Genomic DNA, 27,938 nt, shown 5'->3' with positions numbered 1-27,938 from the left:
CAACTCCAGGATGGAACAAGGACAACAATTACAGTAATAGTAGCTAACATTTACAGAACACTTCTACACGCCAGGCTCTGGGCCAAAAATGTCATCTGATCTACTTTTCACAGCAACCTCATGAAGTCATTATCGTTATTATCATCCCCATTTTGCCAATGAGCTACTTGGGGCAGAGAGGTTAGAACCCAGGCAGGCTGACTTCAGAGCTTCTGTTCTTAACACCCATGGATGCCTCTGCAGCGGGCCTTCTGGATCAACTTTCTAGGTTGCCACCTTTGAGACTCAGCTACGATGGCATCCAGTCTGTCTCTCTCCTTTCTAAGTTTCAAATTCTTGGGAAAAACCACTAAGTCGCTTGACTTCTATCAGTGCTGAACAATGGGCAGAGTCAAGTGGCACAAATACAACCCCTAGGGGGCCCCCTCTGTGTACTGAACCATTTCCAGGGGAGGAAGAATAGGGTCTGGGTAGTGTCCTCCTCTTTTCTGCTCTTGAAGCTTTTGTCTTCTACATCTATGTTTCCAATGTATAAATCATAGTTCTCAAAGTGTGGCCCCTGGACCAGCGGCATCAACATCGCCTGACCTGATAGAAATACTAATTCATTTGCCCCATCCTGGACCTATGGAACCTTAACCTCTTGGGGTGACGTTATGATCCAGAGGTCTTAGTGATTAGGGTGTGTTTGACTTTTTGTGCTCTCTGTGCCTGGGTATTGGGAATGGAGGTTCCGTTAAGGCATCTTCAGAGCACTTTTGCCAACAGTTGTACCATTAGGGTATACTCAGTTGGCAGGAGGCTGGCCTTGCTCTCTGCTGTTTCTTCCTATTCCTTCCTGGCAGCTGGCTGAACAATTTTTGCTCTTTGAAAATTATACAACCTAAATTAGAGCCCAAGGGTCTACTTGAATCCTACCAAGAAAGGTGGATAGGTCAGAACTGTCTCAGTTACAGGAGACGCAAACATGACTTAATACTTTCTTAAGCCCCCAAAGTTTATTTCTCTTAAATATCTGAAAATTCCAGGAATTGGTTCCAGTTTCAGGTATAGGTGGATCTGGGTGCTCAAATGACATCACAAATGTTCTCTTTCTTTTCTCTAGCTTCTTCTTTGTTGGTTTCTGACATCCTTCCTCCACATGAAGATCTTCAACAACTCCAGGGTAACACGAACCTTTCAGCTTATGATCTCAAAGGGAGAAAGAGCTTTCCTCTGGCAGCATCCATATTTATCTCCTTTCCAAAGATCTCTGGTTAGCCCTGTTTGGATCACATGATCTTTCCTGGACCAATCACTGTTTCCAGGAGCTATATCCCCTATGGTAGAAGAGACAGGTTATAGAGCTGCTTGACAGCTCTATGGAATCCTGACCATTGAGGATGGGTTAGACCCACGGGTGTGCTCAGAAATGTTAACAACCTATTCTGCTCTAGGGGGTGGGGGCCTGTGATTTGTGTTATGTTCTGATTTTTACGGTGCAGCCACTCCCGGTATGGTTCATGTCAAGCTGCCAACATGATAGTACTGCAGATGAGGTTGGGAAGAGATGCTTGGTAGTGCACCATCATATATTAATAGTATTTTCTCCAGTGAGATATAGCAGATGCAAGTAAACCTCTAGTATAGATAATTACAAAGGGAAATAAAATAATTAGAAAGTAATGAGTTTTCAACAATTATTATCTTTTTTCTATAATTTATTTCAATTTATTTTATTGTAAGTTTATGTAACTTAGTTTTTAACAATGGCTTTGTTTAACAACTGGCTCACAAACTTCCTGAAAATTGAAGTCACCTCTCTCAAGCTGGTACAAGCTAGGTCCAGCACACCAGAGGTTAGAACCTGACAGGGCCGGAAGAGAGTAGTATGTTCACTGTAGCTGCCATTTCCCCTCCCACTCCTGGTGGGGACAATATCAAATTCACTCCTGAGTGGTGCTTCAGGTGGCTTTTTAAGGTTGAAGGATATTAATAGCTTAACAGTAGGTCCTTATAGACATCCTGGCCTGCAGCTACTTGCTTTTGAAGCATTGTCAAGCAGGGCTCAGATGTGGGAATAGAGCACTTTTAGCCTGTAGGCATAAAAGTACAGTTCACTGTCAGTTTCTCAGTAAAGAAAGATAGCATTACTTTATGTCAGTCCTAAATGCATTTCACAAAATTTAAACTAAAAAGAAACATAAGCTCGTGCTGGTGCCCACTTTGTCAGGATGAAAGTTTGCTTGTTGACAGTTGTTCACTGTAAAGGTTCACGAGGAGGAAGGAATATTGAACATGTCCCTAGTCATCCTTTCTCTATTGTTTGCAGAATCTCACTTGTTTTGAACTTACTGGGAAGGAGTAATACTTTGCACTCACCTTTTGCCCTACCCTCGAAGCTTCTTTCAGCTTATAGGGGCCTGAGGCTGGAGGCAGGGGGATCAGTGAGGGGGCTGCAGCATTGGTCCAGGTGAGAAACGATGGAGGCTTGAGTGTGAGCATGGAGGTGGGGTTGAGAGATGATGGAGGCCTGAGTGTGAGCATGGAGGTGAGGTTGAGATGTTGGAGGCCTGAGTGTGAACATGGAGGTGGGGTTGAGATGATGGAGGCCTGAGTGTGTGCATGGAGGTGGGGTTGAGATGTTGGAGGCCTGACTGTGAACATGGAGGTGAGGTTGAGAGATGATGGAGGCCTGAGTGTGAACATGGAGGTGGGGTTGAGAGATGATGGAGGCCTGAGTGTGAGCATGGAGGTGGGGTTGAGAGATGATGGAGGCCTGAGTGTGAACATGGAGGTGGGGTTGAGAGATGATGGAGGCCTGAGTGTGAGCATGGGGGTGAGGTTGAGATGTTGGAGGCCTGAGTGTGAGCATGGGGGTGGGGTTGAGATGATGGAGGCCTGAGTGTGAGCATGGAGGTGGGGTTGAGATGATGGAGGCCTGAGTGTGAGCATGGAGGTGGGGTTGAGATGATGGAGGCCTGAGTGTGAGCATGGAGGTGGGGTTGAGATGATGGAGGCCTGAGTGTGAGCATGGAGGTGGGGTCGGGGATGTGCCTGATGGCAGACTTCAGCCAGAGCGATGGCCCAGAGACCTCACTTTTAGCTAAAAGAGCATAGGCCAGTGATATACATGCTTAAAAAAATGTGCTCTATAGTCTAGTAAACTTAATATATTTCTTGGGAAAAGCCACTTAACAACAAGAACTGAAGAAACTGTTTCATAATAAAAGTCAGATCCCCTCCACCCACCAACATGCAGCAAAAAAAGTCATTTGTGCTTGGGGATGTAAAAAAGAATGAAGCATTATTTTACTGGGGATATTTTCAGTAGGTAAAGTTAAGACAATTCAGGAGGTAAAGAATTAATGCATACACAGAATGTGATATATCTCACTAAATATGGGTGTTTGGGGATGATTTATTATCTACAAAACATCTAGTAAAGGCCAACACTTAGACATTAATTCCATTTTAGAGTCTGCAGTCAAGGAAAACTCCTAGGGCAGCTTGCTTAAAAAAGAGTAAGATACGTTGCTTTCCTCTTGCGTGGGCTGAAACCATCAAACCATTTCTTCTATGGAAATTGAGTCACTTTTTCATCTAGAGAACAAAGTGGCCAGGCAGGGACCAACCTGAGGTATAAACGCAAAAAGGTCACCCATTGTTTCTGCCAGAAGCAACACGGCTCTGGCTAAATAATGTTCACCTGATCTGTATTAAAGAGAAGTTGAAGGACAAAAGAATAATCATTTAGTGCCTTTGAGAAGCTGTTGGAAGTCTTTCTAGTATAAATCAAAAGCACTACAATGTACATCACTGTGCACCATCAGCAAATACCCTTCGGATGCACCCTAGAACTACCTTTACAAAGTGAAACTTTTTGAGAATATTGGAAATATGCAAATGTACCAGTAACATTTAACAGACCAATGACGGAATTTTTAAAAAGTGGCAGGTGTCTATTTCCATAGATCTTATTTACTTCCAACAAATTAATGAATTAGTATCCATTTTCTATTTTCAGATTTGAGTTTGGGACGTGGTTGGATATTAGCACTACCGTATGTTTTGCTACGACTGTCACTGTTTGTACCAGGCAATGTGTCAGGACTTTACAAATACTTTCCCTGGAAGATACATGATCTGTTTCACGGATAAGATTACCGAATCTTAGAGAAGTTACGTAACCTTCAATGTTAGGAAGGGTGTTGAACCACATGCCCCACACTAGAATTTATGTTCTTAATTTCTACCTTCTATTGATTGCCCTGTTAAGTAATAATGCTACTCAATATACACGGCATACTTTACAGTTTGTAAAGTGCTTTGCCAAACGTTATCTAATTTGAGCCTAATTCCCCAAATGTGGTCATTTAGAATTATCCTTAGTCCCTGCAGTACTCACTTTAAATACTGACTTCCTTTATTCACAGAGGAAAACCAAAATGATTGAGGCCCCGAGTAAAGGCCACATCCACAACCGCCCTGAGATGAGGTAGTTTTTACAGGGCTCTCTTGATCTCCTTCTCTGATCTCTGTAAAAACTGTCTGCCTTGTGAGCCGAGATCGTGCCACTGCACTCCAGCCTGGGCGACAGAGCTCTCTCTGTCTCCAAAAAAAAAGAAACTGTCTGCCTCATTTGGTATCACATCCAGCTATTAGGCGTCACTAATTGCCAGCTGATTGCTATATTAGTTCAACAATGCCCTGGGGCATAGATTACTCTGTGGTTTAATCCAAGAGGTAGTTTTTGAGGTCAATGTTTGAGGTTTCTTCTGACTCCAGTAAGGCTCTTCTTAGCTGTCTCTTTCCCTGGTTCTCCCTGGTGAACTAGCTGGCCTATGGTTTAGTTGATTGCTATTAATTGAGAAGAACTACCAGCCTCCTCTTATTTTTTTGGCACCAGAATCTCCATTGTTTCTGATAGCGCCCTTAGGCCTGAACTTTCTCTCTGTTTCAGATTAAGTCAGTTTCCTTTGGGGGTCTGCTTCTCACCCTGGGCAAAAATCCCTGAGCTACCACCACTCAAGGCAGTGGGTGAGGCACTAGTCTCTGGTCTTCTCAGTTTCCTCTCTTGATGTGAAACCTCTGCCTTCTGACTGAGCCGGGACAAGGGCAATTGAGGCCTCAGTATTCTTGGCCTGATGAGTGTGGGGGTAGAGCTCTGTGCTATGAATGAAGGTTGGATGGAAGAAGGGAGCTTCTGATTTCTTGACTGCACTCACCAGGAATTTAACCTCTTCAATTGGAGATGGCAGCCTACTTCTCCTGGTGAGTTACACCCTTTGTTTAGGACCGGAGAGGAGAAGGAGCCCATATGCTTGGCCATAGCTGCCCAGGGTGGATGAGAGGGATGGGAGCAGAGCTGGATGGGAGACAGAGGGTGGGTTGTGGTTCAAGTCACAGACTCTTGCAGTTCTTACTGAGTTTTAGTAGATTTCCTTGAATAAATGCTTCTTCATTTGCTCTATGCCCTTAGGACAATTTTCAGCGACTGACTTTAAATGGTTGTTTGTTTTTCTAATAGTTTTACCATGTATGCTTATTTCACTGGGGAATAGCTCTGTAGAACTCCCATTGCCATCCAGGAAGTGGAGATATTTCAGATTCAGCTCCAGACCACCACAGTGAAGTGGATATTGCAACTAAGCAAGTCACGCATGTTTTTTCTTTGTTTCTCAGTGAATATAAAAGTTATGTTTATATTATGCTATAGTCTGTTAAGCATATAATAGCATTATGTACACATATACATATGTTAATTAAAAACACTTTACTGCTAAAAATGCTAACAATCACCTGAGCCTTCAGTGAGTAGTAATCTTTTTGCTGGTGGAGTGTCTTGCATTGATGCTGATGGCTGATGACTGATAAGGGTGGTGGTTGCTGAAGGCTGGAGTGGCTGAAGCACTTTGTTAAAACCAGACAACAATGAAGTCTGCCACGTTGATTGACTCTTTCTTTCATGAACAGTTCCTCTATAGCATGCAGTGTTGTTTGATACCATTTTACCCACAGGATAACTTTTTTTTTTTTAAATTGGAGCCAATTTTCTCAAATCCCACTGCTGCTTTATCAACTAAATTGATGTAAAATTCTAAATTTTTTGTTGTCATTTCAACAATATTCGCAACCACTGCACAGGAGTAGATGGCATCGGAAACAACCACTCTCCTTGCTCATCCACAAGAAGCAACTGCTCAGCTGTTAAAGTTTTATTATGAAATTACAGCAATTCAGTCACATCTTCGAGCTCCGCTCCTAATTCTAGTTCTCTTTGCTAATTCCACCACATCTGCAGTTACTTCCCCCAGTGAAGTCTTCAACCCCTCCAAGTCATCCATGAAAGTTGGAATCAACTTCTTCCAAACTCCTGTTAATGTTGATATTTTGACCTCCTACCGTGAATCATGCATGTTCTTAATGACATCGAGAATGGTGAATCCTTTCCAGAAGGTTTTTAAATGTATTTTCCCCAGAACCATCAGAGAAATAACTGTCTATGGTATCTGTAGCCTTATGAAATGTATTTCTTAAATAATAAGATTTGAAAATTGAAATTTCTTCTTGATCCATGGGATGCAGAATGAATGTTGTGTTAGGAGGCATGACAATGACTTTCATCTCCTTCTACATGTCCATCAGAGCTCTTGGGTGACTAGGTGCACTGTCAATGAGCAGTCGTATTGGGAAAATATTTTTTCCTGAGCAGTAAGTCTTAGCAGTGAGCTTCACCTCATCAGTAAACCATGCTGCAACAAACATGCTTTCATCTAGGCTTTGTTATTCCATTTATGGAGCACAGGCAGAGTAGATTTAGCATGATTCTTAAGAGCCCTAGGATTTTCAGAATGGCAAATGAGCATTGGCTTCAACTTAAAGTTATGAGCTACATTAGCCCCCAACAAGAGAATCAGCATGTTCTTTGAAGCTTTGAAGACAGGCTTTGACTTCTCTCTAGTTATGGAAGTCCTAGATGGCATCCCTCCCAACAGAAGGTTTGTATTAGTCCATTCTCAGGCTGCTAATAAAGGCATACCCAAGACTGGGTAATTTATAAAGGAAAAAGGTTTAATTGACTCACAGTTCAGTATGGCTGGGGAGGCCTCAGGAAACTTACAATCATGGCAGAAGGGGAAGTAAACACATCCTTCTTCACATGGCAGCAGCAAGGAGAAGTGCTGAGCAGAAGGGGGAAAAGCTCCTTATAAAACCATCAGATTATGTGAGAACTCACTATCACAAGAACATAATGGGGGTAATTGCTCCCATGATTCAATTACCTCCCACTGGGTTTCTCCCATGACATGTGAGGATTATGAGAACTACCAGGTAAAGATAAGATTTGGGTGGGGACATAGCGAGACCATACCAAGGTTGTTTCATCTACAATTAAAATCTGTTGTTTAGTGTAACCCCCTTTATTAATGATATTCTGATAACTTTTTAAAGCTTCTGCATCAGCACCTGCTGCTTCAGCTTGCACTTTTATGTTATAAAGAGGGCTTTTTTCCTTAAAGCTCTTGAACCAACCTCTGCTGGCTTCCAGATTTTCTTCTGCTGTTTCCTTACCTGTTTCAGCCTCATAGAATTAAAGTCAGGGCCTTCCTCTAGATTAGGCTTTGGCTTAAGAGAATGTTGTGGCTGGTTTGATCTATCCAGACCACTAAACCTTTCTTCACATCAACAATAAGGCTGCTTTGCTTTCTTATCATTTGAGAGTTCACTGGAGTAGCACTTTTCATTTCCTGCAAGAACTTTTCATTTGGATTCACAACTTGGATTAGCTATTTGGGGGCAATCCAGGCCTAGCTATCGGCTTATCTGGTTTTTGACATGCTTTCCTCACTAAGCTTAATTATTTCTAGCTTTTGTATTTATTTTTTGATACAAAATGTTTGTACATATTTATGGGGTACATGTGATATTCTGATACATGCACAGAATGTGTAATGATCAAGTCAGTTTACTTAGGATATCCATCACCTCAAGCATTTATCATTTCTTTGTGTTAGGAACATTTCAAATACTTTCTTCTAGCTGTTTTGAAATACACGGCGCATTGTTGTTAACTATAGTCACCCTAATGTGCTATCAAACATCAAGACTTATTTCGTCTATATTTCTTGTTTTAACGTTTATACCTATTAATCTACCTCTCTTTAACCACCCCTACAATCTTCCCAGCTTCTGAGAACTATCAGTCTACTCTTTGCTTCCATGAGATCAACTTTTTTAGTTTCCACATATGAATGAGAACACACAGTGTTTGTCTTTCTGTCCCTGGCTTATTTCACGTAACATAATGGCCTCCAGTTTCATCATGTTTTTGTAAATGACAGGATTTCATTTCCTTTAATAGCCAAATAGTATTCCATTGCATATGTATACCACATTCTCTTTATTCATTCATCTGTTGATGGACACTTAGGTTGATTCCATATCTTTGCTATTGTGAACAGTGCTGCAAAAAACATGGGAGTCTTTGATACACAGATTTCCTTCCCTTTGGATAAATAGTCATGGTATCATTGGATCATATGGTAGTTCTAGCTGTAGTTTTTTTTTTTTTTAATAAATCTCCACACTGTTTTCAATAATGGATGTGCTAATTTACATTTCCACCAACAGTTGTATAAGAGTTCACTTTTTTCCACACCCTCATCAACATCTTTTTTGTTGTTGTTGTTGTTTGTTTTTTGTTTTTTTTTGGTAATAGCAATTTCCAACTGCGGTAAGATGATATTTTATTGTGGTTTTAGTTTACATTTCCCTGATTAGTGATTTTTTCATATATTTGTTGGCTGTTTGTGTATCTTTTTTGATAACTGTCTATTCAGATCCTTTGCTCACTTTTTAAATGGGGTTGTTTTTATACTGTAGAATTGTTTGAGTTTTTAAAAATATATTCTGAATATTGGTCTCTTGTTGGATGAATAGTTTGCAAATATTTTCTGTCATTCAACAGATTGTCTCTTCACTCTGCTGATTGTTTTCTTTGCTGTGGAGAAGCATTTTAGTTTAATGTGGTTCCCTTTGTCTATTGCTGTTTTTGTTACCTGTGCTTTTGAAGTCTCAGCCATAAAATCTTTGCCTAGACCAGGGTGTTTTCCTTATGTTTTCTTCAAGTAGCTTTATAGCTTAGGTTTTTAGTTTTAAGTCTTTTATCCATTTTGGGTTACTTTTTACATATGATGAGACACAGAGGTCTAGTTTCATTCTCCTCATATGGATATCCAGTTTTCCCGGCACCACTCATTGAAGGGGGTGTCCTTTCCTTAGTGTATGTTCTTGGCATCTTTGTTGAAAATCAGTTGGCTGTATTTTGTAGTTTTCCATGTAGAGGTCTTTTACCTCCCTGGTTAAATTTAGTCCTAGGTATTTTATTTGTTTTTATGCTATTGTAAATGGGATTGCCTTTTCTTTCTTTCTTTCTTTTCTTTCTTTCTTTCTTTTTTTTTTTTTTTTTTTTTTGAGACGGAGTCTCGCTCTGTCGCCCAGGCTGGAGTGCAGTGGCCGGATCTCAGCTCACTGCAAGCTCCGCCTCCCGGGTTCACGCCATTCTCCTGCCTCAGCCTCCCGAGTAGCTGGACTACAGGCGCCCGCCACCTCGCCCGGCTCATTTTTTGTATTTTTTTTTAGTAGAGACGGGGTTTCACCGTGTTAGCCAGGATGGTCTCGATCTCCTGACCTCGTGATCCGCCCGTCTCGGCCTCCCAAAGTGCTGGGATTACAGGCTTGAGCCACCGCGCCCGGCCTCTTTCTTTCTTTCTTTCTTTCTTTCTTTCTTTCTTTTTTAAAGTTTGTATTCTATATATATTTTTTGTACTTTAAGTTCTGGGGTACATGTGCAGAATATGCAGGTTTGTAACATAGGTATACATGTGCCATGGTGGTTTGCTGCACCCATCAACCCATCATCTACATTAGGTATTTCTCCTAATGCTATCCCTCCCCCTGCCCCCATCCCCAACAGGCTCCAGTGTGCGATGCTCCTCTCCCTGTGTCCATGTGCTCTCATTGTTCGACTCCCACTTATGAGTGAGAACATGAGGTGTTTCATTTTCTGTTCTTGTGTTAGTTCATTGTTTGTATATAGAAATGCAACTGGCCGGGCATGGTGGCTCATGCCTGTAATCCCAGCACTTTGGGAGGCTGGATCACTAGGTCAGGAGTTTGAGAGCAGCCTGGCCAACATGGTGAAGTCCCATCACTACTAAAAATACAAATATTAGCTGGGTGTGGTGGCGGGCACCTGTAATCCTAGCTACTTGGGAGGCTGAGGCAGGAGAATTGTTTGAACCTGAGAGGGGGAGTTTGCAGTGAGCCGAGATCATGCCATTGCACTCCAGCCTGGGAGACAGGGTGAGCCTCCATCTCAAAAAAAAAAAAAAAAAAAAAAAAAAAATTAGAAAAAGAAAAAAAGAGAAATGCAACTGACTTTCATATGCTTATTTTGTTTTTTAATGGAATCTTCAGGTTTTTTAAAAATATAAGATCATGTCATCTGCAAAGGGAAAATTTGACTTCTTTTCTAATTTGTTTGTTCTAATTTGTTTGCTATTTCTTTCTGTTGCCTAATTACTCTGGCTAGGAGGTCCAGTACTATGTTGAATAGGAGTGGTAAAAATGGGCATCCTTATCTTATTCTAATTCTCAGAGGAAAGGCTTTCAGCTTTTCCCCATTCTGTATTATGTAATCTGTGGGTTTTTCATGTATTACCTTTATTATGTCGAGGTATGTTCCCTCTGTTCCTAATTTGTTGCAAGTTTTCACCATGAATGAATGCTGAATTTTATCAAATGCTTTTTGAGATGATCACATGGTTTTTGTCATTTGTTCTGTTGATGTAATGTATTCTGTTTATTGATTTGCATATGTTGAACCATTCTTTCATGCCTGGAATAAATCTCACTTGATCATGATGTATTATCTTTTTAAAGTCTTGCTGAATTTGGCTTGCTAGCATTTTGTTGAGGATATTTGCATCTATGTTCATCAGAGATATTGGCCTGTAGTTTTCTTTTTTTGTTTTGTCCTTGTCTGGTTTTGGTATCAGGGTAATGTTGGGCTTATAGAATGAGTAGATAATTCCCCACTCTTCCATTTTCTGGAATTAATTGAGAAGAATTAATGTTAGTTCTTTGTAAGTTTGGTGGAACTTGGCAGTAAAGTCATCTGTTCCTGGCTGCTATTCCAGGTGAACAGGTGCTCTTTACTTTGTTGGGAGAATTTTTATGACTATTCAGGTTTTCCATTTCTTTCTGGTTCAATCTTAGTAGGCCTGCAGGAGGAGTACACAGATGGCGTCAGTGGTGGGTGAGAGCTTATTGGGAAAAGCTCTCTGTTGCGTCAGGCAATGGCTTGATGTGTGGAGTACACAAAAGGTCTGAGCTCCCTTCTTAAACCCCAGGTTTAGGGGAGGGGAGTGCAAGATAGGTGGAGCTGGACTTAGCAGGTCTGCTTACAAGTCTACTAATGACAGGCACAAGCACCAGCACCGAGGGCGAATCCAGTTGGGTGGCCACCAAGTGACCAGAGGTGTGCCTAGGCCTGGAGCTAGGAAACATCCTTGGCCCCAAGTTCTCTGGATGGGAATGTGTGGTGGCCTAAACTCCTAATCCAGGACAGTGGGTGCTCCAGATGCCCCGAGATCTTCCTAGATGTGAAGCAGAGAAGGCCTCCCTGCACCAGGATCTCTGCATAGAGAGGGTGGGGCAGCTCAGGCTGCTATTCCAGGTGAACAGGTGCTCTGAATGCCTCTGGTGATCTGCCTGGCTGTGGAGCAGAGAGGGCCCCATTGCACCATGATCTATGTCCATGAAGGGTGGAGCATGTCGGGATTCTGGTCCTGGTGAGCAGGTGCTCTGAATACCTGGATTTATGCTGGGGGTGCAGGGGGTGGAGCAGAGGGTCCCACTGTACCACAATCTCAGGAGAGCAGCAGGCTGGGACACTCTGGCACATGCAGATAGTTTCTAGGTCGCCAAGGCTGCAAGTCTTGTCACCCAGGAAAACCTGCAGCTGTAGTAGTTCTCCAATTGCCCCAGGCCTGTGATGGGGGAGAACACAATTCCGGTACCTACTTCTGAGGTGCTTTCTATAGTTCTGGCTGTAGAGGCCCTTACCCCACTGCAGAGCAAGTACTCCAATCCCTGGCCCTAGACTAAAATATCTGCATGGCCACACTACTGGGTCACCAAAGAATGGTTGACTTTGTATGTGTCTGGATGTAAAAGGGTATCCTCCTCTCAGTCCCAGGTCTGGGAAAATGACTGCAGCTTTTCCTGGTGTCTTTCTTTCACAGCATCTCCAAGCCTCTCTCCAGCTTAGCTCCAGGGCTTGCGAGAAACAAAGAGCTCTCCCTCAGCCCCCGTTGCTCTCATACCCATGGAAAGGTGAGTCACAGAGGGAGGCTCTTTGCTTCTCTCATGTACTGGGGCTTCACTTACTTTTATCAACTGGATGCCATCACGGGGCTGTTTATGAGTTCGCCTTCCTGGAATTTGGGGTGATCCTTCACCATTCTGGTGGATTCCCATTTTCCTTCTTGAATTAAAGCTCACAGAGTTGACCTTTATGTACTATCTTGCTATAGTTGTGGTTTGTGGTACTCCGAAACAATTACAATAGTAACATCAAAGATCACTGATCACACTAGCAGATATCTTAATAATAAAAAGTTTGAAATATTGTGAGAAGTCCCAAAATGTGACACAGAAACAGGAAGTGAGCACATGCTGGTGGAAAAAAAATGGCACTGATAGAATTCCCTGGCACAGGGTGGCCACAAACCTCCAATTTATAAAAAAGTGCAACATCTGTGAAGTACGATAAAGTAAAGCCCAATAAAATGAGGCATGCCTGTATTAGTGTTAGCATCTCCGTTTTATAGATGAGACATCTGAGGAACAGATAAATCTGACTTGCCTGAGGTCTCCTAGTAAAAGATACAGCTGAGATACAAAGCCAGGCAGTTTTGGTCCTTAAGTTTGCACCAGGCCAAAAGGAAGGAAACTGTTGCAAGAAATGGCACATAGAAATCTTCAGGTGGAGGAGAGGATCCAAAGCAAATAATTCTTAGGAACTGTATTGAAAGCTTTGCTGCCCACCTGGACACTTCTGCATGGTGAGGCCTGTGCCAAGTCACGCTAACTTCTTTGATCAGGCCTGAGGCATCCTGCAGGGAACCTGGGCCGTGTACCTTTTGGGCAGAGAGTGGATATGGATTCTGTTTAAGTCAGTATTCTGTCCCTCTGTTGGTTGACAATCACCTCACAGAAATCTCTGTGCTTCTCTTTAATTGAGGACTTTGTTTCTGCAGTCAGGGATTTCGGCTTAACAAAGGTGATTTGGTTCAGATCTTTCATGCAGGTCCTAATTGATAGTGTCCTCCTGAGATGCCTCCCTGCTCAGGCCCTACCTCCCAGGACCTGCCCTAGGCTTGTCTTTCATCATCAACAATGCCCCTGCCCCTTCCTATATCTCCCTCTTCCCTCCAGGCTCACAGCCTCCTAATGAGCGTACCTGCAGATCCAGTCAACTGAGCAGTTGTGTCGTGTGAGTGTGCAACACTTTGCTGGCCACTCAATAGCATCCTTCAGGAGACTGAAAACCTTCATCCAAAGAAATGAAGTCAGTGATGAGAATTGGCTGAAATTTTTTTTGGTATGAGCATAACCTGTGGCATCTACTTGCCTCCCAAATAATATACGATTGGCCCTCCGTGGGCATAGGTTCGGCATCAGTGACTACAACCAACCAAGGATCAAAAATGTTTTTTAAAAAAGGATGTTTATGTCTGTACTGAACATGCACCGTCTTTTTCTTGTCATTAGTTCCTAAACAATACAGTACAACAACTATTTACATAGCATTGACATTGTATTAGGTATTATAAGTAATCTAGAGATGATTTAAAGTATACGGGAGGATGTATGTAGTTTATATGTAAATACTATGCCATTTGGTGTAAAGGACTTGAGCATCTGTGGATTTTGGTGTCCTGGAACCAATCCACAGCAGATACTAAAGAATGACTGTATCTACCTACTTTATAGCACTGCCTGGATATTGAATAGCCATCTTGGCAGTGCATATCCAAGGCTGAACTCCCAATCTTCAACCCCACATCTGCTCTCCCAAAAGTCTTTCCTTCTTACTCTTAACACCTTTCCTTTCTTCACCACTTGCATCTCATCTGCAAACAGGTCTCCTGCACAACTGTGTTTCAAATCTCCTCCTTCCCTCCAGCTCCACTGCTACCATCATCTCAGGCCACCACCACCTTGCGTCTGGATCACTGCAGTGGCCCACTTAATTGGCCCCCACCAGGCCCCATCTATTACCTCTTCAGCAGCTAATTATTAAAAAATGGGAATCAGATAATATTTCTCCTGTGTACCAGTTTTTCACAGCTTCCCATAGCACTTAGAACAAAAACTCACTTTGTGTCACAGCCTGCAAGGCCTCCTTGGAGCAGCCGGCCCTTGCCACCTCTCTAGCTTGGCCCTGCCTGGCTCTTTCCTTGCTCTCCCATCTAGCCACACTGGCGTTATTTCCATTCTATGCCAAGGCCTTCACACATGTGGTTTCCTCAGGGTCCCCAGGAATGTCCATGCCCTAATCCCCATAACCTGTGACATCTAATGTGGCATAACAGAAGGGACTTTGCAGATGTCATTAATGCTACAGACTTTAACCTAGAGAAGCCTCTCTTATCCAGATGGGTCCAGTTAGTCACACGAACCCTTAATAGCAGAGAAGTTTCTCCAGCTGGAGGCACAGTAGAAAGAAGTCAATGAGATTAGGAGATGGAGAAGGACTTAGGCACCATAGCTGGTTCGAGATACAGGAGACACCTGTTGAGGGGTACAGGCCGCCTCGGGAGTGGAGAGTCCCTCACAAACAGTGAGGAAACCAGACTCTGATCTGCGGCCACAAGCAATCCTTCCCCCATTCTCCTTCCCCTTCCCCTTCCCCTTCCCCTTCCCGTCTGGGCTGAAGTGCAGAGGCGCAATCTCAGCTCGCTGCAGCCTCAACCTCCTGGGCTCAGACGATCTGCCCACCTCAGCCTCCAGAGTAGCTGGTACCACAGGCGTGTGCCACCACACCCAGCTAATTTTTATACTTTTTTGTAGAGATGGGGTCTTGCCATGTTGCCCAGGCTGGTCTCGAACTCCTGCACTCATGTAATCTGCCTGTTTTGGCCTCCCAAAATACTGGGATTGCAGGCATGAGCCACCGCATCTGGCACAATTCTGAAGAAGCTTGGTAGCTGCTTCTTCTCAGAGGCTTCAGATAAGAGGCTGGCAAGTTGGCACTTTGATTTTGGCCTTGTAAGACCTAGAACAGAAAAACCAAGAGAGCTTCCCTGGAGTCTGACCTGTCGAACTACGAGATAACACATTTAACACATTTATGTTGTTTTGAGCTGCTAAGGTTATGGTCATTTGCACCGCAGCAATAGAAAATGGATCCAGCCTGGAATGTTATTCTCTTTCCACAACTAGTTTGCTGATGGCCCATTCTCCTGCTCAAGCTCAGCCATCCCCGATTAGCCCATCTAAAGTAGGTCCACCTGCTATTCTCTCTCAGGCCATCTTCTTTTTCTTCCTAGCATCAGCCACAATTTGCCATACCTACTTTTTGAGAGGCAGTACAGCATGGGAGAGCTGGTGCAATACTCACATATGCAGACTCTGGAGCTGCTGAGTTCAAAATCTAGTTCATCCTATTTGCTGCTTGTGTGACCTTGGCTAAGTTGTTAACCTTCCTGTGCCTTAGTTTTTTCATCTGCAAAGTGGGCGTACTACTACTAGCTCAGAGGGTTTTAGTGAGGATGAAGTGAGTAAACATCTATAAAGCATTTAGAACAGTACTTGACACAGAGCAGGCTCCTGTAATTGTAGTTATTAACTATGTATGTGTTTAGTGGCTTTCTAGATTTGGGGTCAGCAAACTACTGTCTGTGGGTCAAATTCAACCACCACCTGCTTTGGTAAGCAAAGTTTTATTAGAATATAAGCGTGCCTAGTCATTTATGTACTGTTGATTGTACTTTCATGCTACCACAGCAGTTGAGTAGTTATGACCATATGGCTTGCAAAGCCTCAATTATTTATTCTCTGGTCTTCTACAGAAAACATTTGCTGTAAGTGGAAAGCCCCAAGAAGGTTGAGAGCATTTTTGTTTTGTTCATCTCTGCGTCCTTATTTCTTGGAACACTACCTGGTAAACCATGGGTGCACCATGCAGCAAGTTAAGGTCACCAAAGTGGAATTGCGTATTAAGCCAGTGTCTCCATCCAGGTAAGAAAGAAGGTGGGATCCATCCTTGCTTCCCCTGAGTAGCATGAGATCCTGTCTCTAGCATGAGTGTAAAGTCCCACAGCACCAGGACCAGCGATTCCACTCCATCAGCATTCAATTCATCTCTTCAGCAGCCTCATTAATGCTCTCCTGCTGGGGCGTCTTGGGCTTTAACATTAAGTGCCATTTTTACTTTCTAAATTAAAGCTGCTTTGTAGCTGTAGTTAATAAGCTCAGTATTCTTTGGCCATTTGTCTCCCAGGTTGGTACCTGAGTTGCACTGTTTGGGGTGTCTCAGATGTCACAGTGTCCAACTGCCAAGTCATAAATTGGTAGGAGCCACAGAACACATGGTGTTTTAATGAAACTCTGTTATGAGCTTTAAATTGCCTCCTTACAGAAAAGCCCAAAGATGGTGTTAGCTTTTGACCTGTGTTGCTGGGAAGTTTTAAAATGTCTGAAGTTTTCATTAATTACTTCCACGCCTTTCCTGCAGCTGTGTTTTACAGGGCTGGTTCGCTGCCATCTATCACGAGATTTTCACATTTCTAGTCTCATAGTCTTTAATTATTCCACGGGGGCTTTCAGAGCGTTTTTAATTATCCAATATATTACATTTGCGGGGAAATCAGGTTGCCTTTTCATGAGGTGAAAAGACAGAGCTGATTGCTAATTGAGCTGTTTGCCACCAGGATCAGCTGTATCAGCATCTACCGAGTTGGCGTAAGGGGGTGGAGCTAGCAAGTCCTTAAATATTCCCCTACGGATGCCTCAAAGCTTACCCCTGGCGAATTATTTTCTTGTATTGTGCACTGTCTGCTCCAGAGCCGTTCTCTTTGTATCTTCTGCTGATAATTCATTGAGTGATAATAGTTTCAAAATCCCGTGCTTCCTTCTTGAGTGATTTGGGCAGGTGAAAGCAAAACTGAGTGTTGGGGGTCCTTGAGACTCCAGTTGGGAAATCGGGGAGGGGGACACAGAAGTGGTAGGGGCTATTTTACAGCTTTGCCTCACCAGGTCAGCCTGGTTGTGAAATAATAGAGGGTTGGTGTTATTTTTAAGAGGTGAGAGCTCAGATAGTAGGTTATGCCAGCCTACTCCAGAAGGTGAAGCATCTTCAGCCCGGACATGGCTTTGGTGTCTCTCACTCTCCTTTCACCCAGCAGTCCAGGGTGAGGGATGGAATTTCTACCTGTAGCTCCCCGGGTCACCAGACAAGAGGCCTCATCACCTGAAAACCTTCACTGAATGAGCTCAAGCACATCGAATCTCTGCAGGTACAACGCAGCTACTGCCTAGTTACTTCACATACGTGAACGTTGCCCTCCAGCTTAGATAAATCCACCCCTTAATTGCATCAGTTTATCTTTAAAATGGGCACTGAAGTATCTTCATAATGGGATTGTGTAAATTAAATAACTTAATACACAGAAAGGGCTTAGAATAGTTTTTGGCCCATAGTAGTATTCAACAAATGTTAATAGTTACTACTACTGTGTTCTTTCTATGGCGACTATTATGCAATTTGATATCATGCTTTTTCATTTTGTTATGAAAATTTCCTCATGTTTTAAAATTTTTGATTGTTGTTTTTATTTGTGTTAACTATTTTATTAAGTAGTATTTTGATGAAAATTACTTTAATATAAATCGTTTTAGGGATTTAAAAGGTAATAAGATGGATTTTTAGAGGTCAAATTACTGGGTGAAAGAATACAAACTTTTTTGTCAACTTGTGCTTCTAAATGTAATGTATGAGTATGACCATCTGACCATTCTTGCTAATGCCATCGCTGACAAAAAGTTACCAACATGGGGGATAAAAATAGTTCTCTTGTAGTTTTAATATGCATTTATTTTATTACTACCGAAGTATGACATTATTTTAAAAGTTTATTTGATATTTTTATTTCTTTCTCTGTGACTTTTCTTTATATAGTCTCTGCTTATTTTTCTATAGTTTGTGTTTTTCTTGATTTGGAGGAATGCTTTATGTATTATAAATTTTATGTATTATGTTCATGTGTTTTAACTTTTAATTATTTGCAGTTATTTTTCTTCATCTTTTCCTAATATTTTAATGTTGCTTATAGGATCTTTTGTTATCACATTTTAAATCTATGTGGTCTGTTGATTTAAATCTATAGGTCTTAAATCTATCTTGGGTAGTCTTGTCTTTTCTGGATTTTGTGTATTTCTTTACTGTGTCAAGACCTTAAAAGTTTTGGTCTATAATTTCTTCTACTGTTTTAATAATCCACCTGGATTTTTTTCTTAGCTGTTATATTAGTCTGTTTACTTTGCTTATAACAGAATACCAGAAACTGGGTAATTTAAAAAGAAAAAGAATTTATTTCTTACAGTTCTGGAGGCTGGCAAGTCCAAGGTTAAGGGGGCTATCTGGTGAGGGCCTTCTTGTTGGTGGAGACTTCTTGGACTCCTGAGATGGTGTGGGGCATTATATGGCGAGGGGGCTGAGTGTGCTGAGCGTGCTACCTCTGGTCTCTTTTCCTCTTCTTACAAAGATAACTCATTAATTCATTAATTGCCCTTCATTGTTTTAAAAACCATTTTCTTGGAAATTTGTGGGTATATTCCACATGAATTTTAGCATTAGCTTGCCAGAATTAATAAGAAATTCTTGAGATTTGGATTGAAATTGCATTGACATTATAGGTAAATTTGTGAAGAACTAAATCTTAATAGTGTCACAGCTTTTTATTTGGGATCATTTTAATTCTCTCCTATAGAAAAAATTTCTAGTTTTCTCTGTATTTGTTTTATGAAATTTTGATAAATTTATTCTTAGGTATTTGACAATTTGGGTTGCTCCTGTGAATGCAGTCTTTCCCCATGACGTGTTCTAATTAGTTTTATAGTGAATTTGTTCCTCTGGGATATGGCTACCCTACTGAAGTCTCCTTTCGTTCCAATGTTGATTCCATTGGATTTTCTATGTTGATAAATATATTGTTTTAAAATTATATCTTGTTTCTCTTTCCCCAATATTTATATCCTCTTTTCTTTTCCCATTCTTATTGCATTGGCAAAAATCTCCAGTGCAATTTTGAACAGCAGGGCTCATAGTGGGCATCTTTGCCTTATTCCTGATTTAGTTAGATCTTCTCTAACGTTTTTCATTATGTATGACATTAGTTTCTTTCTTTTAGATAATTTTTATAAAGTTAAAAATCCTTCCTCTTATTCCATGTCTGTTAAAAGTTTCATTGGGAATATGCCAAATAATATTTTATGAATATTTCTTATTATTTATTGAGATCTTGTTTTTGTCTTGTTAATGTGATGAATTACATCAGTTCAACATCAACTTAATGTTGAACCATTTCTTTATTTTTGTAGGAAGCCTGTTTTAGCCATTTGGAAGTGTTATTGCAATATGCTTTTGGATTTGATTTGCCAGAACTTAATTTAAAATGGTTTCATCTGTATCCATTTTTGAGCTAGTCCCCTACGGTGATGTATTAGTTTCCAAGTGCTGCTGTAACAAACGATCCTTTTTCCAAATAAGGTCACGCTGACAGGTTTAGGGGATTAGGGCATGGACATGTCATTTTGGAGCTACCATTTAGCCCACTGCAGGTTTGTCATTAGTGTGGCACTCTGCCTTTGGAACATGTGGTGGGATTGTATTTCTTGGACCCCTTGGGCTGGATGGAGCCATGTTAGTAGTTTTGGCCAATGAGTTAGATGTGGAAATAATGTCACTTTTCTGGGCCAAGCATTTTATCACCACTACAAGATATCCAGGGTTATCTTTTCCTCCCTTTGACTCAGTGACCAGCAACATTCAAGGCTAGCCTGGGCCCTTGAGTGACTGTGGTGAACAGACTCTTGCCAACCAGCAATGGACATGTAGCATGAGTGAGAAATAATCGATCACTGTTTAAATGAAGGGTTGGCAAAGTTTATCTGTAAGGGACCAGGTAATAAATACTTTAGATTTTTCAGGCCAAGCAGTGAAATCAAAGATATTACATAGGTACTTAGATCATAAGAGATAAATGAAATTTCCAATTATTTTTGATGAAATCCAAAATACTGTAATAGAAGATAATTTTTTATAACACAGGTCTACTAATAATAAGAATGAATATTATTTTTTTTGGTGGGGAGACAACAGTTCACTTAACTGGAGTTTAAAGTTAGTGTTCTCTATGATCAAATCAATTGTAGTGTTTGTTAATGGTAGCTTGTAATGAGATTTTATGCATTTCAATTTAAAAAATGTCTTTTCACACAGATAAGCACTATCAAATGCTGATAGCAATTATTAGCATATGCTTTTTTTTTTTTGAGACAGGGTCTCACTTTGTCACCCAGGCTGAAGTGCAGTGGCGCAATAATGGCTCACTGTAGCTTCAGCCTCCTGAGTAGCTAGAACTACAGATATGTACTACCATGCCTGGCTAATTTTTAAATTTTTTGTAAAAAGGGAGTCTCACTATGTTGCCCAAGCTGGCCTTGAACTCCTGGCCTGAAGTGATCCTCCCACCTCAGCCTCCCAAAGTGCTGTGATTACAGGCACGAGCCATTGTACTTGGCCAGCATGTGCTTTCAGTTGAGCACATTCATTGCTTGGAAGGTGGATAAATTAGACAGTGTCCCTCTCCTAGGAGCACACAGTCTAGAAGGGAGATGTCTATGTAGTATCTGCCAAGTAGTGATATAAAATGTATTCCTCATCTTTCAAGACAGTGCATCTTTTCCTCTAAGAAGATTTTCTCACCCCCTTAGGGCCCCACTCCTATGTGCATCCACAGCTCTTTGTTCACATGTTTACTGTCTACGGAGGCTGATTTTTTAATGATTATGTGGCATAACCCAGAACATAGTATTTAGGAGTGCACACTCTTTGGGTTCCAGTCCTGGCCCTCCCAAAAATTTTCTGTGTTACTTTAGGCATGTTACTTTATCTCTCTGTGCTTTAGTTTCCAAACATGTGCAGCTTCATAGGAGTGTGATAAGAAATGAATTAGTTTTTGTATATGTTTCACCTATAACTGTTGTTTTGCCTTATAATTTCGGTTGAATTCATTAAGAAACATGATCACCTCTGGAATAAAAGCTAATTTCCAACTGTTAAAAAAGCTAAAAACTATTTTTAGCTTGTAGGCCTTACAAAAGAAGGTAAAAGGCCCAATTTGGTACATAGGCCAAACAGGTTTGCTGACTCCTGGTCACTGAGATGTTGGCATTGTGTATTACTGCAGCATATGTGTGTGTGTGTGTGTGTGTGTGTGCGCACTTTTTTGTTGGAACTTGGTATCAGAGCTAGCTTTGAAGAAATAAATGGGAAGTTTTGACATTTTCCTGTACTTTGAGAATTTATTATATAAATTTTTTATGAAGATTCAGTAGAACTGATAAAAAAATCTAAGGCTATATATATATTCACACACACACATATAATAGAGTATATTTTTGCTCTTTCAAATTTTTACAAAGGTTTTGGAGTACATTTTCTACCTTTTCTTAACTCAATGTTTGTATTATTTCTTTAGTACTGTCTAGTCTATTACAGTTTTCATCAGCAATATGTGGTTACTGAAATTTAGTTAAAATCAAATAAAATTAAAAATTCGGTCCCTCAGTATTATTAGCTGTATGTCAATGGCTCAGTGGTTCTACGTGGCTAGTGCCTAACATACTGAACAATGCAGACACAGAATATTTCCATTCTTACTGAAAGTTCTACTAGGCAGAATTGGAAAAGTATCATTTCAATTAGATTTTCCATTTTTAAATTTGAGTTTTTAAAATACTGTATAATTGCTGAAAATAATTATAAAATAAAATTAAGAACTTGTATTTCTTTATCTAGAGTTATAATCTTTTTTGCATTGCTAATGTTTATGTACACCTTCTCTTTCTCTCTTTTCTTAACAGTTAGAAGTTAGAAATCCCAAAAGTTTTTTTTTTTTGAGATGGAGTTTCGCTCTTGTTGCCCAGGCTGGAGTATAATGGTGTGATCTCAGCTCACCGCGACCTCCACCTCCCAGGTTCAAGCGATTCTCCTGCCTCAGCCTTCCTGAGTAGCTGGAATTACAGGCATGTGCCACCATGCCCAGCTAATTTTATATTTTTAGTAGAGATGGGGTTTCTCCATGTTGGTCAGGCTGGTCTTAAACTCCCAACCTTAGGTGATCTGCCCTCCTCGGCCTCCCAAAGTGCTGGCATTACAGGCGTGAGCCACCATGCCCGGCCCCAAAAGTTCTTTCATTGGACTTCTCAAAGAACATGTTTTGGTATTAGGTCTATTATTTAAAACATGTAATTAATATTTTATTTATTTATTTATTTATTTATTTATTTATTGAGACAGAGCCTCGCTCTGTCACCCAGGCTGGAGTGCAGTGGTGCTATCTCAGCTCACTGCAACCTCTGCCTCCTGGGTTCAAGTGATTCTCCTGCCTCAGCCTCCTAAGTAGCTGGGACTACAGGCATGTGCCACCATGCCCAGCAATTTTTGTATTTTTAGTAGAGATGAGGTTTTGCTATGTTACGCAGGTTGGTCTCAAACTCCTGACCTTAGATAATCCACCTGCCTCGGCCTCCCAAAGTGCTGGGATCACAGACGTGAGCCACCGTGCCCAGCTGTAATTAGTATTTTAATCTTTATTGCCAACTTCTTTTTACTTTTATTGAAGTTTATTTTGTGGTTCTTTTTATCTAGCGTCTTAGGTGCTTAGTTCTTTTACATTCAATCTTTCTTTATTTCTAATAAAGGCAAGACTTTTAAGCTAAAAACTTTCCTTAATGTATTTGGCTGCATCCCTTAGGTTTTCATATGGAATGTTTCATTTTTATTCATTTATAAATACAGTAGTTTGTAATTTCAGTTTCGATTGCCTCTTTAAAAGGGTTTAAAAATACTAAGAAATATTTTCTTTCTGTTATTTTTTGGTCATTCATATCTAATTGTATTGCTTTGTGGTCAGGCAAAGTATATTGTTTAAATTTCAGTTGGGGAAATGTATGGAGTTTTAAAAAATGACTTAGTTATCCATTATTATAAAATATTACCCCAAAACTTAGTAGTTTAAGACAACAAACATTTAGTATCTCACAGTTTCTGAGGGTGAGGAATCTAGGAACAGTTTAGTTGGGTGGTTCTGGTTCAACATTCCTGCTGATATCTCAGCAAGCTGTCAGCAGGACTCCAGCATGGGAAGATTAGCCTGTGCTGGAGGGCAGCTTCCACGATCATTCACTCACATGGCTATTAGCAGGGGCCTCAGTTCCTCACCACATGGCCTCCACCATATGGAAGCTGAATTCTCCTAGAAGGAGCTGTCAGTGAGAGTGACACCACACATCCTTTTGTGACCTTCCATCAGATCATTAGAAGGAAATCCTTAGGTCCAGCCCATACTCAGTGGGAGGGGACTACCCAGGATGTGATTCCCAGGAGGCAGGGATCACTAGGGGTCATCTTGGAGGCTGCCTACCACAGCCAGGTACATGGTTGGTTTTTGGTATTGGTTTTTCTGGTTTAAGAAGAATGTTTTGAGCTTATTGTTGGGATATGTTCCATAGAGATCTGTTTGCTCTAACTTTGTAATTATGTTAAGTCCTCAGAATTCATCTCTCATTTTTGCTTGCTTTGTCAATTGATTTTGGCCTAGGATGAAGTTTATCTTGATGACTGTTCCATGTCCACTTGAAATGAGTGTGCATTCAGCAGCTGTTGGGCGGATGGTCTATAAATGTCAGTGAGGTAGCTGCCAGGCCTGGTGTGGTAGCTCCACGAAGTCACCAGGGACCTAGGTTCCTTCTAGCTTTCTACCCCACCAGCCTTAGGACGTGACTCTCATCCTCATGAACATGAGATGGTTATCAGAGCTCCACCCACTGTATGACATCATCCTACAGGAAGAAGGGAAAGGGTGAGGGAGAAAATCACGCATGCTAACCTCACCTAGTAACTTCCATTTAAATGTCACTGCCCCAAACATGACCCACTTCAGCCACATGGAGCTCAGGAAATGGATTTTAATAGCTGGGCATAAGACTACCCTGAATAAAATTGGGGTTTGATTTCTAAGGTAGATAAGAGGAATAGATATGGAGTAGGAAGCTGGCAATGTTTTCCCCAGAGGCATAAAGATTCTTAATAATTACATTTGTAGGTGGGTTATACCTTTAGCCATATAACATATCATGCTTTGATTTAATGCTTTTGCTCTGAATTATATTTTGCATGATATTAATATTGCCATTCCTATTTTTTGTTAGTTTTCCAGATGAGTGTGTTTATAATTACTGTGTTTCAATCTCTCTGTCATTTAAAAACTTGTGTACTGTCTTATAAACAGTAGAAAGTTAGATTTTGTGGTGTCATAGCTGGAGTGCCTGTCTTTTTATATAGGACTTTAACCCACTGATATTGTGACTTCTGATATATTTGGGCTTCTCCTTCTCTGCTGGCTTTTTTCTCATAGTATCCTTGTCTTATTTTATGAATGCAGTAGGCGCTCAAATCTCTCTGAGGATGTGAATTCGAATTTCTTTTCAGGTGCTCTTCTGTCCGTGGCTGATCTTTGCTGTTTCCATTTATCTTGGTTCCTGGTGGTTTGCCTTGAATGTCTGGAGGTGGTGAGTGGAGCTCTGGGCAGGGCTGATGTTGTATTTATAATTTTCTTTCTGTTTTCCCAACAGGCCTCTCCTTGAATGTCGGGGGCTGATTGCAGGTTCTGTGTAACTTGATGGGGTTCACTAATTATTGTCTGGAGTGATGGATTTTGGGGTGCCTGGCTGTGAAGTAGACGGGCAGTCCAAAGACGATGACTAAAGAAAGAAGATATTTGTGCTGGGGGTGGTGGTTTTGTGCTAGAGGTGGGGGGTCATTTTCTGGGGGTGGGGATTATTTTCTGTGGGTGGGGGACAGGGTTTTGGTGCATTCCTCCCTTGGACAGAGCTGCCTCTCCTTGCCCCATCAGTGTCTTCCGTGTGGGTCCTGAGTTACCTCCAAGTTGGCTCTGAGGCTTCAGCTACTATACCTGGAAGCCCTCTGAAGGCAAATAATTCCGTTTCTTCAGGGCTGTTTTTAGTTTCTACCCTGAGGCCTCACATTACTGCTATTATAGGTCAGTCTCTTAAAGGTGATCCCAATTTATTTCTTTGATTCCCTGTCAGGGCTCATTGGCATCTCTGGCCCCTTGGGCCTGTGCCTATGAGGCTGGCCATGCCCTGTATCTGCTCCCACGCCAGAAGCCAGCACACCTCAGGTCTCTCTGGGAAGTTTTTCCTTTCTCTACTCAATGTTTCTTGGTCAGTTTGGTTTCATTTGCTTTCTATCTTCCAATAATTCTTCATACCTTCGGGTTTTCTGATGAATCCCTTCCTATGCGTTTCCTCCTGTATGCTTTTATAGACATATTCTTTTATTAATATGATTTCTAAAAGTTTTAGCAATTTTGGAAGTAAACTTTTAAATATTTTACTTCTGCCAGCTCGATTCTACCTAATCAGCCACTTTACAGATTTTTGTGTGGTTTTTTTCAGTTTTTCTTGCTATAGAGAAAGGGTGTTTATGCAATATATATTTAATATACTGTATAGGAGAGCTATAAATTTTGTATAATTTGTGTCCAGTCATTTAAAAAATTCTAATATTATTACCATAGTTTTTCAAGTGGCTTCTTGGGTTTTCTAAAGATATAACCACAATTCCTACAAATATGTTTCATTTTTCCTGTTCAATTGTCATACCTCTTATATGTGTTTTAGTAGCTTAGATTGTTTTGTAAAGTGGCAGGGCATCCGTTATAAGTGTAAGGAATTAAAGGGTTATCTCATTTGGTGGTGTGTGGCTACTATTCTTTTACTTTAAATTTGAGCAAATTCACACAGAATGTGAACTTTTTCCAGCTTTAGTTTTACTCAGGACATATTAGCTAAAACTCACCCTTTCCTTCCACTGATAAGAGTGACTGCTTGATTGGTTTATCTTCTTTGTTAACAAAACAGAACAAGGCTGTATAAGAATGCTTTATTATGGGTCTCGTTGGGAAATTAGCTGTTTTGATGCTTGAATTCTTATTCTTAAGGAACAGAATGAATGCTGGTAACACACAAAGTTCCTTTCATGAAAGACTATCAAGTTTCGAGGGTTGTGTCCCCTCTAGCTGAGGTCTTAGTTTTGTACTTAGAGCTTCATAGCAGTCTGATTGTGCTTGGCTGTTAGGTTTGGAAGGAAATGGGAAAGCTCTAGGTTTTTAATATGACTCTCTGTTAACACCAACACCAACACCACCTTCTGCCAAACAGATGTAATGGCTTTCTAAGTATTAGAGAAATGAACCGACTTGAGTAGGTTATGGGCTAGTGGTCCCTCAGCTCCAAATTCACCCTTTTTGCCTGCTCTGTGGAAATGGATCTGAGTCCTTTACATATTTTTCTACTGATGTTTTGCCAGTAGAGGGTGCTGGCGAGACACTGTAGGAGGGAAGAGTGTCTCCTGGATCTGGGTGTGCTTGCTCAGCAGGCTCCTGTAGCAGGAATCGCTTTCTCCAGTGTCACCCAGCTACTGCCATGTCCAGAGCCTCTGCACACTCAGCTCTGGAGTACACAGCAGCCATCAGCTTCCCCAGCATCCTCTTGGGTGGCTTTGCAGAAGACTACCTCTGCTTCTGGCAGGGCTTGCAGCCAGTAGCATTCAGCAGCTAGAAACTTCCCCAGCACCCCTGCCTCAGGCAAGAGTGCCTCTGGTGAGACACCTCCCATGAACAGGTTTCCCTAGCAACTTAGAAGACACCCACCAGTGTCTTCTCTGCCATCCACTGAGTCACAGCTGTCCCCTTTCTAACACAATTGAATCTTAGCTCTAGGAGTAGTGGCTTCTCCTAGAGAAGCTATTCCTTTATTTAAAATTCATTTTACTACATACTAGCTAGTTCCTTGTAAATCGAATCCCCTTTTATAGTTAATACTCTTTTATATTAACCTTTTACTGTTCAAATTTCTGTATGGTTTCTCTCTCCTGGTTATGCTCAGATTGATTTGGAAATTCTCCCAGTTAGACAATTCATCTCTGATCATTGCAATATGGATCCCTGGGAATTTGGAAAGGAAAGAGAAAAATGACAAGAGCATGGAATGGGAGGAAAACCTAATCAGCGTCTTTATTTCTCAAGGAAGTCCTATTTCTGCTTTCAGGTCATTTATCACAGAATACCAGTAGTCACTTTTATTAAATTGAAATTTGCAGCTGAAACCCAAAGATGCATTCCTGAGTTCTGCCCTTAGCTTTCAGTTTATCCCCTCTCCGGCTGCCCTTATTACTCCAAAATTTCTGTCTCAAACTCTGATGATTTTCTTAGGCCTCAGCCCCACGTCACCAGCCTCATCTTAGAAACTTGAAAGTGGAATGCAGAACCATGGCCTGGGTTCATGTCTTGATTCTGCCACTCAGTCCCTATACAATGCAGGCCTCAGTAAAAGGGGAATAATATATCTGTCTCATGGAGCTTCCATGGCAATTTCATGAGTTAATATGCATATATACATGACTTAGAATGTTGTTGTCTCAGTGGGGAGTTTTGAATAAATGTGACTATTTAACTAATGAACATTTTTCTTGGATATTTTACCTGCCATTGAACACATCTAAAATCTGCAATCAT

This window comes from Trachypithecus francoisi, unplaced genomic scaffold (genome assembly GCF_009764315.1).
Source record: "Trachypithecus francoisi isolate TF-2019V2 unplaced genomic scaffold, Tfra_2.0 Contig01579, whole genome shotgun sequence".
Lineage (NCBI taxonomy): Eukaryota > Metazoa > Chordata > Mammalia > Primates > Cercopithecidae > Trachypithecus > Trachypithecus francoisi.
This window is presented reverse-complemented; position numbering follows the sequence as displayed.